This window comes from Amblyomma americanum, chromosome 1 (genome assembly GCF_052857255.1).
Source record: "Amblyomma americanum isolate KBUSLIRL-KWMA chromosome 1, ASM5285725v1, whole genome shotgun sequence".
Classification (NCBI taxonomy): Eukaryota; Metazoa; Arthropoda; class Arachnida; order Ixodida; family Ixodidae; genus Amblyomma; species Amblyomma americanum.
In genome coordinates, this window is record NC_135497.1 from 52,836,112 (window position 1) to 52,850,301 (window position 14,190).

The following is a 14,190-nucleotide window of genomic DNA, read 5'->3' on the forward strand; positions in this document are numbered from 1 at the left end:
GGTGCCGACGTTCTGGGCAGGAGCCGCGTGATGCGCCTGACGCTCAGTGGACTCCGCCACTGGGCGCCTCTCTGCAACCTGATCCTGAGCACGCGCAAAAATGCGCAGGTTTTTTACGTGCCGGTGCGCGAGTTGCAGGTGCGCGAGTTGAAGGCAGTGGCCAGGCCCGGCGTGCAGGACTTCGGCGTCGTGTACGCCTTGCTCAGCGTCTGGTCCGAGACCTTCCAGGTAGGGATTTAACTCGCTGCATAAATTTCTTGTAAGCTCTACCCCAAGAACAAACGTCAAAAGTGTGCGGATTAGAAATGTTCCAGGACGTCGGCGTGAAACCTTCGATTTTCTTGAACATTTTTTGTTCTTGTCACTTTCAAACTTCTCGCTTTCTGAAGAATAAGTTAAAAGACATACATGACAGACAGTAGAAGACAACTTTTGCATGTCTATATCCGTCGGACTTGGATCAAGTACATCACATAATTTCCATGTACAGGACCTCCAGGAGATTCATGTCAAGTGCGTTCTAAATGTAGCTGCCGCATTGGCTGAGTGGTCATGGTGCTCGGCTACTGACCCGGAGGACCCGGGTTCCAATTCCGGTCGCGGCTGCCACGCTTTAGTGGGGGCGAAACGCAAAAGCGCCCGTGCGGTGTGCACTGTCGTTGGTCGTTAAAGATCCCCAGGTGGTCGGAATTAATCAAAAATTCCGACCATAAGTTCTGGAGTCACCTACTCCAACGTACCTGATAGGATAAGTCACTTCGGGACGTTCCCCTCATACCACACTATACAATTTGAAATGCAGAATCAATAAGGATTATGACGAGCGAATGCATATTGCTTCCAAAGTAAGGGTTACACCGATGTATTGGATCTACGCTGTTAACGAATAAAGATGATCTTCGTTCGGAGAATTGCTGCGTTGCCGGTTCTGGCATATCGCGCTGTGCCATGACCTGGCGTAAATATAAAACTGCGTCACTATTCTTTGCACACATTTTTGCGGACCTTCGGTGTCATTTTGGTTTTCAATAGAGAGCTTCCCGAAGAGAAGTAGTATTAAGCGGGCGTACGACTCGAACGGCGCTTGAAAGCTGCACTGTCGAACGCGGACGAGCAACATGAGGATTACTGCCTTTGCAGGTCACCGATGAGCTCGCGATGGATGCTCAGAGCTGCCGGGAAACGCTCCTTGAGTTGGTTGCGTGCGCCGAGGAGTGTCCCCGTGCCCTGGAAGTAGCCCTCTTCGAGATCTATTTCTCGCTTAGCCAGGGAAAGGTGAGAGTCCGGTTGGCAGGCTGGCTTTAACAACAAAAGCTTAAGGGCCCTCTTAACGGCCGTAGCCCGCTCGCCTCGCACCTGGCCAATACTGTGCCACCTATACAGGGATGGAAGGAAAAGCACGATTGCCCAGTGGCCTTAGTAGAGGGCGCTGTTGTAATACGCTCGGTATTTAGTTTTCCACATGTCAGGCTCCGCCGAACGCCAACTAACGGGCATTCAGTAAGATTTGTTTTATGAACTATGTTAAGTAAGGTTATATTGCAGAATTCTGTACTCAAGGCAGCAGCAGAACAGCAGTTTTCTTAGAGCGAAAGCCCGACTCTTCCCACTGCAACTCCCAAGGGCAAGTTAGTGCGCGTTTCACATTGAGCCGGCGCAACGAAGGCGTAGCAAGGAACGTCATAATACCTAGCTCGTCGTGGAGAGTCGCCGCAGCTGGGCTCGCTCCGGGCCTCGTTGCTGCTCTGCCACGTGTCTAGCAAAAGGTTGCAAAAGCAGTTGCTTCGCTGGCGCTTGGTCTCTGTCTCGCCATGGTTAAGACGCGCACCAGGATGACTCCGGGGCCAAACCATATGTACCTATGCTTAACAGAGCTTTGGCTCGTATTACTAGGTTCAACAAGCGCTAAACCTCTGCTAGTTATTTTTTAGCTGAACAGTGTAACTACAGATGTGTTTTATGTAGCAGAGCATGTTCAGTTCGTGCCCATCACAACACTATGCGGATGTGTGCAGTAGTAGAACCTAGTTTTTTCTTAGATAGTGACGGTAAAATGAGGCTAGTGGAAACGTGAGGAACGCAGTGTAACGAATTAAGAAAACAGAGTGAAAGAAGTTACATTCAAGTTTGCAGTATTCTCTTTCTTGGGAACGCGCAACCGACGAGAAGCGATGGACCATGTTGTTTACTAGGAAGCGCAAAAAAATGGACGTGGGACGGAGTAGGCGACACAGAAACACGTTCACGAGCGCTTGTGTCCCCTACTCCGTCCCTCGTCCGTATTTTGCACTTCCTAGTAAACAGAATTCATAACCAACTAGCCCGGCAGGTAGTTCCCCTGAACTACACCACCAGTTTCCCCAAGATGAACACCTGAGAGGCACCTGCTTCTTTCGCGACGAAGTTGTCACAAGTATAGCGCGCTGTTGTCGTAAGCATTCCGCCTCATTCCTTCACGACGGCTTCCAGACTGTATAGGGCAGTGGTAGCGGAAGTGGGAACTACCAGAGACTGCATCGAAAAGTGACATGCTGCTTTCTTAGCGAAGTTTCACTTTAATCTTCCAAAGGTGTTGTATCTGCATTATTGTCGGCACATTGCTTGCCGTCACCAAGCTTGCTCACGACATTTTCCGTTACAAAATTCAAATCCGGTTTCTTGCCTCTTCCCAGCGTATCGCAAAAAAAATGTGGATAACTTTTTCTTTCATGCAATGTGAGCCACCAATGTCGGAAATTTTTTATTTTGTGCCTGATCGTCGGATAAATAGCTGAGAAATGTGTACATGCTGATATTAAAATAGCTGCTCTTTGAACGGTTGCGAACAAATGAGGGGATAGGTCGTGCTATCTCTTTCACCCTGCTAGCATACGGTGCATACCGACGTTCAGTAAGCGTTTATTCAAAAGATCTAAGCGTAACACCACGTGGGCGCATGGGAGATCTCGGACGTTGGTGCAGAGCTGCATGACATGGTGTAGACTGCGCTGCTGTAAGGTGGCTGACAAGTGCGCAATATTACAGAACTGAACGAGGACTCAGTTTGATACACAAAGAACTCAGTATTAAGACATGTGGTCGGTTAAAGACTGCATGCAGAAATGCAGTATGCGAATTGTGTGATAATACGGGCACACAGGTAAGTCAACGGTGTGTAGATTAGCGATCTTGAGGAGCCAGATCTCAAGGTGTCATTTTAAGCAAAAAGTGAGGGGAAAAAATTCATTTTACACGTAAGAAGTGCCGGTGAGCCCTGAACATAATCGTGTTTAAAAGAAATTTCATTTCTTCTCGGACTACAGTTCCTTTCAATGCTTACTGTACATCAACGCTATTGCCTCTTTTTCCTACCAATCATTGTGCAACGCTTCTATATATCCAGCATATCAAGAACAGTGTCACTGTGGCGCGGCACCGCGCAGGTGTTCTGGTTCCGCAGTGCCCTGGAGCACCTGTACTTCCGGTATCGGGCGCACCGGCAGCGCATCGACGTTTTCACAGGCTCGGTGATCGCCCAGGAGCTGCCGTCCCACATGGTCAAGGTGCGCAAGGTGATCCTGACGCCCACTCGGCACGTCTACATGCCCCCTCAACTTGTGTGCAAGAGCCGCCTGCTTCAGCACTGCGACCCAGATTACGCCCTGCGCATCGTCGTGCGGGACGACGACTGCAAGCGCATCTCCTTTTCGCTGGGTGCCTGCAAGGATAACTTTCTCAGCGCGGTATGCTGTTCGGAGGTTCATGATCGCCAAGGAAACAAGTAGCCGTAGCGTGCTTAATTTTTGGAAAAATGCAGTAGCTGAAGTCTCAAGGGGAAAAAAATGGCTGGCGGTTTAGCATTGCGAAGCACAAAAGACTGGGCGAAAGGACGGTTTTTTTTCACATGGACACCACCGCCACGTACCTCAGAGCGCTTTTGAGGTGTCCCCTTACTCGGGGATCCAGTTATGTTCCTTCCTTTCTTCAAAGTCGACAGTCTAAACATTCCACAGGTTTTGAGAGAAGGAAAGGCATGTAACTGCCTCAAATTGTAAGTGCACAGCGCCACCTATTCACAGTGCCACTGACGTGTCCACTCACCTATTGAGCCGGTAATACACTTGCTACTGAAAGGCTTCACACGCACAGACACCGCTGATACTCGAGGATTGCGGCTACTTCCTTTCGCACTGAAGGACACAGGGAATCAAAATGTCATGCGACAAATCTATATTGGCAGTAGTGCTACATTTCAGTATCACATTGATGTGCTTTTATTTGCCTATTTTATTTGATTTCGCCGTCGCTTTTGTCGCCGCCGCAGCTGTATGGATTCATGTAGCTGAAGTGCAGAGGAGGGTTCATAACTGCATGAAGATATTTGACAGGAACACTGAGGAAAGTGATGCATGGGGTGTGCTGTTTGCAATGACAATGTAAAGCGTCCATTTAGGTCCTCTCTTCAACGTTGGGCTTGTTTTCTACAGGTGATCAAGCCTCCGCTGTCGTCCGGTCTGAAGATTGGTGGCCGCCGGTTCATGTTCCTGGGTAGCTCGACGAGCCAGTTACGCAACCACGGCGTCTGGTTGTACACGCACGACAATCAGGGCCACACCGCGGAGCAGATACGCGATGGAATCGGCGACCTCTCTAGCATCCTCAGTGTGCCCAAGTTCGTGGCACGGCTCGGACAGGTCAGAGGCCAGTCACGTTCTTGTTGAGAGAGGTGACGAGAAAAGCAACTAAATCGCATAAAAGTGTGTGAGGGAATCTCTTCTTCGCTTTTAGTAAGGGAAGTTTTGTTTGCAAGAAGGCTGAGCCAAGAGGCTCTGCCATTCACCATCATTCAGCACACTTTCGAGGCCAGGTGCATTGCGTTAATCCATATATGTTTGGATGGCACTGCAGCAATGTGAGCCCTTCATTGATCAGTGGTTCGCAAGGATCAGGCGCCATGGGCAGTGACTCATAGCTGCCTGTGAAATTATCCACATCATCATAAGTTATGCCTTGCGCGTTTTTGAATCGATTGCGGGGGTGTCAAAATACTCCAGAGGGGAATGGAAAGTAAGACTAGCATTCATAAATATTTACGACACTGCGCAGACTATGCCCTGAGATCTAGCAATGCAAATCAGCCTACTTTTTGAGTAAATCAGCCTCTTTTTGGAGTACCAGTTCCTATTATGACGGTATTAATTGTTTCCATTACACACTTTCTACTTCTGAGAATCCACTCTTTAATGTTCTCTATACTTGCGCAATGGTTTCACAAGTTTCGCAACTCCCAGCTGCACAAACATGAATTCTGTATCACCAATTTTATAGCCAGCCAGCTAGGACGAAGTGGCCCACTCGGGAGACCTCTTTTCCTGTGTGCAGGCCTTTTCGCAGTCGTTGGGTCTGTTAACGGTCCCGAGCCAAAACACGTGTGTGGAACCGGACATCCGGCACGTAGCCCCTGGCCGCAGCAGCGATAGTTCCCATCGCGAGTACATCTTCAGCGACGGCATAGGGCGAATATCGCACGGCGTGCTACGCAAGGTATGTATATTATCGTCCTTATCGACAACCAGTCTAAATTTATTCTAAATTTTGCTAATGTGTCGCTGATGTCACCAAGGCAAGCGTGGCTGCGCCGGCGGTGATTTTGCCTGCGCCCCAAGTTACTCCCGCGCGTGTAGCAACGAAATTCGTCGGTGCCAAGACGCTCCCGCGCTATTACTATGCCTCGATATGAATCGACTAGAGAAATTGGTATCGTGCCAAGGCGATGTGAATTTGAATCGGCTAGAGAAATTGGAAGCGTGCCAAGTAGCGGCAGGCCGTTCTGAAACATTCATTGTTTTCACACCCCTCCCAACGCTCATACATTCACGTTAGACACCCAGTAACAGTCCTGTGTGAGAGACAGAGATAGGGAGAGAGCAAAAACATTTATTCCCACTAATCAAAACCGCACTTCAAAGTAGTCATCCTCCGCAGCGTGTCTGTCCGTCGGCCGGGATCCCGAAGGTCACGGAAGCAGACAGAGCTTGACCGATGGTTTCACTTTGCACTTAACTGGGGGGGGGGGGGAACAGTCCTGCAAGTTTTTTTTGTTAACAGCAGAAGCCTTTTTTTTCATGCCTTGCACCTCCCACAGCCATCTTATCCGATCTAACTTCCTGACAGGAATACTCTACCCAGAACTCTGCCGACCATGATAATGCTTCGCTTCTTTTGAACAGGAGAGGCGATCGTACGTCTATTGTGAGCAGTGGATGTGTTATCAATGTCCAAGAGCTTCCCAATTCCAATGTCTACTCATGCATCATGCATGGGACAGGTTTCTTCTCCTTGAACTGCAGAAACCTGTGATGCATAGGACGGTATATTTGCAGCGATAGCTGCATACAAGACTTCCTCTGCGGCAGGCATTGTCGCCGTCGGTGGTGACTACTATGTCCTAACTAAAACTCGCCTTCTTGCCGTTTAGAAAGTCTAGAGATGGTGCTCTCGGCAGTGCGTCTTTTGTGGTTATGATGATCCAGCGGATCTGACCATTGAGACCCTAATAAAGTGAAACACGAGCACCAGGCCAGGAGAAATCGTGTAAAGGTACGGAACTGGGAATCGTGTAGTCCCGCAGATCACGCATATGACAAGGTCCTGGCAGTTTATCCTAGTTTTGTTTTCGTATAATGTATGGAGTGACCTAAGTACATAGTCGTTCATAGAAGCCTTAATTGTCTGCCGTTCCGCAAGCCCACCACGCCTTGGAGCTGGAGGAGGGCGAGGAGCCGTGCGCCGTACAAATCCGCTACGGCGGCTGCAAGGGAATGCTGTTGCTGGACCCGACGCTGAGCGGCTGCCGCATCGTCTTCCGCGAGAGCATGCGCAAGTTCCACTCGGACCACTCCGACCTATACGTGCTGAAGACGAGCAAGCCGCGTGCGTTGTCTTTATGCGCTATGACCGCGACCATCGACAGAAAGCGTTTAGAGAAGCAGTTGGACCCGGAGACACATAATTCTCCCGTACTCTCTCCCGCAGTCCACTATAGTCGGATGCAACTGAAGAGCGAATCAACTTTTCCCTGTCAGTCAAAAGACTCCCTTCCAGCCAATGGCGACGGCCGGCTCTCACGACCCTGCTAGCTAGACAACGCAAGGAGCGGCGCGACAATGCAGGGAGGGGACTGTCCCCGACCAAAGAGGGAGTGGACAATCGCTTTTCATCTGGCACTTCCCGCATGTCACGCTAGCAGGGTCATGAAAATCTGCTGACGCCATTGGCTGGAAGGGGGTCCTTTTACGGGTGAGTGCCGCTTCGTTCTTCAGTTGTGTCCGACTGCAGTTACGCTGTGTCCTAGTGGGCTTGCGCTGGGCTTTTACGAGCATCGTAGCGAATTTTCAGCCATCGATAGTTCGGGTTGCTGTTCCACGCTTACAATGAATTGTCGTGCAGAGCATCCCACAATTTCTGTTGAAGTGTAGTGCCGTTTTTTTCACGCGGCCACGAACAGTCATTGCGAAAAGTTTACGGGAAGCAGGATTGTAGACAAAATTTTCCTCTGGGTCAGATAAACTGATAACTGAAAGGCCAGAATACGGGAGGGGTATTCGTTCTCTACCCACTGGAATGAGTACCAAATTAATGGATAGCGACGAAAGACTGTGCTTACTTGCGCGAAAATTTCAATGTACTTTTCCCTCTCAGTGCTGCACTTACACATCTGACTTAAAGCTTGCAATTTTGCAGTCGTGCACTGTTCTGTACTTCGCTGCTCGCTACCACAAGCAGACAGAAGGCATAGTCATCGAGCCACAGTATGTTACAAAGCGTGAAGGGGCACGCCTTCCTTCTGCGGTGGACGTCGCTGATTCTGTAGTGAGGATAATCCGTGGCATGCATTGCAAATTGTAGGAATAGATTACTGCAACAGAGTTGCATTTTGAGCGTGCTGCCGTGACAGTATATTTACGCCCGTGATGATTTACCGTGCTCCTCGCAGGCGTTTTTACCTGAACCGACCCATGATCACCATCTTAGAGCAGAGTGGCATAAAGGCCGAGGTGTTCCTGATGATGCAGAACAAAATCCTCGATTCCTTCATCGACAGCATTGTGAGAAATTTTTTCATGTTCGCAGCTTTTGTGCCATGTGTGGTGTCAGTGTTTGCACTGTTCTACTTATAACTGAAGCTCATGTACGACAGCCGATCCCATATTAGACGACTAACTGAACCCTATGTACGACAGCTGATTCTATTTTAGTCGAATTACTGAAACCCATGTTCGACATCCGATCCCATTTTAGTCGCATTTAAGGATGGATTCAGGGTTTCGGCGACGGGGTCGACGACCTCTGAAGTGGGACGGAGCTTGTAAACTGACAACGAAACTGGGCACCTTACTAATTGTGCAGGTTCTCTGTGCCTACTGCGCCTTGCGTCTCCCGTACAAGGAGCTTGTCGGTGTGGGCATTGACCTGACAGTCGAGCCCTTCTTTCGGTCTCTGGTTCGCGCCGTCAACAAGAAGGTCCTGAGTGAATGAAACGCACGAGCTTAACCACTTTTGTTCATTTCGTAGCCTGAGAAGAAGTGTAGAGAGGCAGCACCCTGGCCCCGACTTCGTCCTTTTGTTGATTAGTTGCGCTAATTTCCGGGATCTTTCAAAGTTATCTCAAATTTCCAATTTCTTCACCAGATGCTCCTTGTCAGTTTTGTGCGACGTTTAGCGCGATCATAAGATTCTTACCATGTGTTTAATGTTACAGACAATAGATTGAAAGCTATAGGTGACACCATCGAGAAACTGTCGCTTGCATTAGCCAGGCCTATTGTGGTAATAGTTACAGTCATTGCCCTTAGCGTCTACAATAACCACACATTTCTAGAATGTGGTATCTTGTCTGAAATGCCTTCAGTGTCACAGTGAACAACGGATAATTTTGACCCGTGTACAAGCCTTGTAATAGCCGACGAATGCATACATGGCACCTAAAGGACCGGCTTAACTTTCAGCGAATTGACGACAAAGATTATGGCCAAGTAAAAGATGGCCCATAAAGATAAATGTTTCCTGAGGCAAAAAACTTCAGCTAATAAGGCATCGAATGGCCCTCAGGGAGTTGTCGAAACTTCTCTACAACAGCATGTGTGAACGACGAACCCTTGTCTCTTCACGCCGGATAAAATATGCGCCTTTCCAGAGGAACTGAGGACCAAGGCTCGTATTCTGGTTCCTCCGAACTATGCGCGCACCATGTTCGGCGTGCTGGACGAGACCGGAACGCTCGAGTATGGACAGGTCTTTGTCCAGTACTCGAACGACATGCTACGGTACAAGGTCAACGACCCTGCGACCATCCTCGAAGGTATCACAGCAACCTATTTTCATGCTATAGCAAACATAGCACAGCATGGTCTTGGTGCGTTTAGGCAGCAGCTTTCGTATTTTATTCGAAAGGATTCATTAATGTGAACGTAGTTAGAAATGATAGGGGAATAAAGTGCCCAAGTACATGCTTTGAAGGCGTATGGAAATGTGCTGCGTATTCGAGGGCTGTTGTTGCAGAAATATAGATTCTTGTAGTCGGATCTAAAAGTAGAATTCTCCGGCGGTATAACAAGTTATTGCAGTCTGTATAGATGGACGCACACCTAGATTTCTCGTGTGCTGATTCTGACCGAAATTATCTCGTTTCGGCCTCGCCTGCGAGCTCCTTCTCTGGTCACAGCATTCTCATGTCTGAAGCCGAAGCTAGGACTTACTAATGCTCAGTTGTCCAAGAAATGTCCCGGGTATATCTTGGGAGATATCCGCGGTTTGCACGGATTGATGCTTTTATGTTGACAGCACCGGATAGACAATAAAGAATATACAGTGGTGAGGTACCCGGGCGTTGTGCGCTGCTAATCGCGGTAATCTTGAGAAACCTGCATCTGGAGCCGAAACAGTATATCACTCTCGCCGCCAGCTTAATCGCCTCTCTCTTTCCCTCATGAGAGCGTGGTAAGACCGCGCATGTGAAAGCCTGGTGCCTCGCCTTCGTACGTAGCCTCACTGCATAGCCACAAAAAGCTGTCCGCGAGTATATCCATTTTATTCATGGGCTTGGAATGAAAGGACTATTATTATTTTCGTTACATCGCATAGAGGAGCCGAAAGGTTGACGCTTGAGATACGTTTTTTTCACCTGAATTTGCAGCCGCACTTTGCGTTAAAGTCACTGAGTATTTCAGGCATGGTGGGATGCACAGGCGACGTGATCGTGACCAAGATCCCGTGCATGCACCCGGGGGACATCCGCAAGCTGGAGGCAGTGAATTTCCCGCAGCTGCATCACGTGCGCGACTGCACTGTCTTCCCTCAAAAGGGGGAGCGGCCACACCCCGACGAGATGGCCGGTACGCACCCTTCCTGGCGCGCTCCCTGTTGACACTGAGCTATGCGGAGACGGATGTAACCGTCGCTCTCTGTGCTTGTGACGGATAGCGTGCCTTAGTTCACATTCACGTTAGGTGAGGGCTCTACCAAGGCCAGGACCCTGCGGGCTTTGACTGATATATGCTGTGAGCACAGTCACAGCGTGAGAAAAAACGTACTGTGAGGTTCCATAACCTGGGGCATAAAATCTTTCGCAGTTTCTCATTTCGGAGTCACAGCGATTCCTCTACTGACTGATCTCTATTTAATTGGGTCATTTAGCAAGGCCCTTCTCCATCACTGCTTTGAGAGACGGCCGGACGCAGCTTGTTGCCAATGGTACCTAGTAATGTAGTCTCCACCTGTGCTTAGGTTCTGACCTGGATGGCGACGAGTACTCAGTGCTGTAGTACGAGGACCTCATCTTCAATAACAACTGCAATCCCATGCACTACAGCGGCCCGCCCAAGGAACGAAAGGCGTCCATTGGAGTGAGCAATATCGCTTATTTTGTGGTCTCTTAGCCTGCTTAGTCTTAGTCGGGGGGTTGGGTGGGGGAAGGGCTTCATAATTCTGGATAAACTATTTTAGGTGCCAGTAGTCCAGTTGTACCGACTGCAGAATTGTCTATAATGAAATATATTCTAAATTTTACAGCTATATCAACGGTCAGCGGTAGAATACGACAAAATCTGGATTGTCGCTGTATTTTAAACATTGATCACAAATGGGTTGCAATGGAGTCTTAATCAGCAACAGGGGGCCTTTTGGTTAGAAAAGAGGTAGTAGTCGAGTTATGGTTCCGTTGTCCAATGGGCTGTAATAGCGGTAAACCTATTGTCTATGTTCGGAATTTTGATTTCCGTGTAGAAAGCAGAAACAAAATTACATTATGAAAAAACCTGGCGCTATCAAACGACGACACAGAGGGGACACAGCGCTGTGTCCCCTCTGTGTCGTCGTTTGATAGCGCCAGGTTTTTTCATAATGAATGTGTACCAACTAGCTCAACTCCCTGCCCTGTTGCAAATAAAAGGACGCCTGGCAGCTCAGTTTTCACTCGCGAGGGGCAACACTCTTTGCTCAATGGGGATATTACCTTGCAAACCTTGCGTCTTTTTGACCATTTTAGGTTGAGAGCGGTGGCTTGACCATCGGACTGTGTCCGTACTTGAATAAGACGAGCTGTCGGGCTAATTGTATCTTGTTGGTTTACCAATATGAGTGCCTTGTTGAGTATTGAGGTTTACTAATATATGTGTCCTGGATGTTGACCAATGTGACCGTGCGTAGCTAAGTCAACACAACCAAACCGATCCAAGCAGATGATTATTTGCTAAGGAAACCATGCGAAACTTTCTCATAAACAAACTTGTCTAGTTTTTTATGAGATGTCAGTTATGACATCAAGAGAGTGTGCAGCATGGCTTACTTTAAATAATGGTGCCATTGTGTGAGAAAGCGAGCACATGTAACGCATTTCCGTGCCTGTACTACTATATACGTAGTTGACTGGGAAGGGACGGCTGCTAAAGGTCTAAATTTCTCGCCGGCTCAAGAGTAAATTCAGCAGCACAGGCCTAAAAGTGACCCGGTTGCGCTCGTTCCCTTAAAAGTGCCACCAGATATTTTGCACACGTGTAAAGACTCTGACCTTCAGTTTTTAGACGAATGTAAATGGACGGGGCATGAAATCTGTTATCGTCCGTCTCATGAGAGAACTTGCCATTCGTGTACGGTGGCCACAGGTCCAGGACATGGTGGACTTCTTTTGCCAGTACATCAAGGGTTTAGGAGAGCGAGTTTACGGGCTAGTTGGTATTGCATGGTGTAGGAACAGCGCTAAGAACAGGACAGAAGTCAAACATGGAAGCACAGGGACGGGCGCTGACTATCAACTGAATCTTTATTTCGGAGCACAAACATATATAAGGTGGCAGCAAGGGGGTACAATCAGGTATGCGAGGTCACATGGAAACAGTGAATAGTCACGTCAAATAATGAATTTAGACATCTGAGGCTGAGAAGGACGGAAGGGAAGAGGCGATATAACAGAAAAAACGATAAAAACTGCACGGTGTAGAGGGCCGTCACGCGAACTAAGAAAAACCAGATGAAGGATTAAACAGGATGCGAAAGAATGGCGAAAAAATGGGTTTATAAAAGTTTAAGACTCGTGGAAACGATAGTGAAAGATTAAAACCATTAAAAACAATAAAAAATTGCTGTGTGCGGCTAAAACATGTAAAGAGGGCGTTCAAAATTTCTCAAGTTTAACAGGGGCCAAAAATAAAAAGACTAAAAAGTTTTTTGAAGGCGTTTTTCGTTGACTGCCTCCATACTCCAAGAGCATCCAAATATCCCTTCAGAATCTGGTAATGGGAATGGATATCCCTGGACGAGGCGAAAAAAGCTATGGGATCTGCATACACAAAAACTGTTATATCAGGACGAATGGGGATGCCACTGAGCAAAATATTAAAAAGCAGTGGGGATAGCACCGATCCTTGAGGCACACTTGTTCATTGATAATATGTATTAGAACATAGGGGTAGTGCAATAAAAGTATCTGTCCTTGAGAAATTCACATATCCACACATAAATGTGGGTTGCAGGATGTTACTGAGCAAGTCTGTTAAGCAAAAGAGTATGTTCTGCACTATCATAGACCTTTGCTACATCAAGAGTGACCAAGAGAACGAAGCAGCGCAAAAACATGCAATCACACAAGAAGGACAATACACAACCCGAGCACTCTGTCCTTCTTGTGTGATTGCATGTTTTTGCGCTACTCTGTTCCCTTGGTTAAAAATGCACCAACTAGCCCAAAAAGTTTTACTCAAGAGTGACCAAAGCTGAAACTTCCCTTCTGCGTAGCGAAAGCCGAATTCTGCTTTCTAGATCCACATGCGCGGACCATGTAGAGCATCCGCGGCGAAAGCCAATCTGGGCTGAGCTGAGACCGTTGACGTCATGAACTTATGTGACTGTGCACTGTTCTATTAATATGACTATATTTTAAGTCAGCTCAAGTGGCCAAATATTACCTAAGATGTATCCTTTTCCTGCATGTTTCATCAATAAAATAATTTTAGCTGTCTTCCAAGTGCTTGGAATCCATGCATTTTCCAACGAAGCATTGACCATATCTAAGAGGTCGCTTGTAAAATCTTCGGCTAAAATTTTAATCGTACAAACATTGACATCATGTGGTCCTGGAGCAGCAGGATGCAACATTGCCAGGGCTGAGAGGAGCTCTGATTCAGCAACCTCGGTATAATCCGAAGAGGGTGAGATTTTGCACAAAGGGACGTTTCTCTGCATCTGGAAGCGTAACGCCAATCCCTGAAAAATACACTCCAGGGTTTCCTAAGCTCTTTGTGGAGATAACACTGTTGAACTAGTTAGGAGAGAGACTGCAGAACTCTTGTTATGTGCCATGAATCTATACAGGGCCTTCCGATTGCGAGGATTTCAAAGATATATGCTTAAATGTTAGTTGTACTCCTCCTTGGCTTTTGCAGTTGTTCTTTTGAAAGATGCAGAGAAGAATTTGTAATTTAACCGGTTAGCTGGACTCTGGTTGCAGTGTAGCCTCTTCCAGGTCGCTTTTCTACGACGATAGGCCTTCTCACACTCTTCTGTCTACCAAGGAGATGGCTGTTTTTAGAGACTGCTGCAGGTACAGCGAATATTGAAGGGTGTACTGCATTTTGCAAAAATGAAACCATCTGCTGAGCTGTTGTTTCCTCGGCTTGTACTAACTATAGATGCAAATGAGGCGGACATCTAATTTTT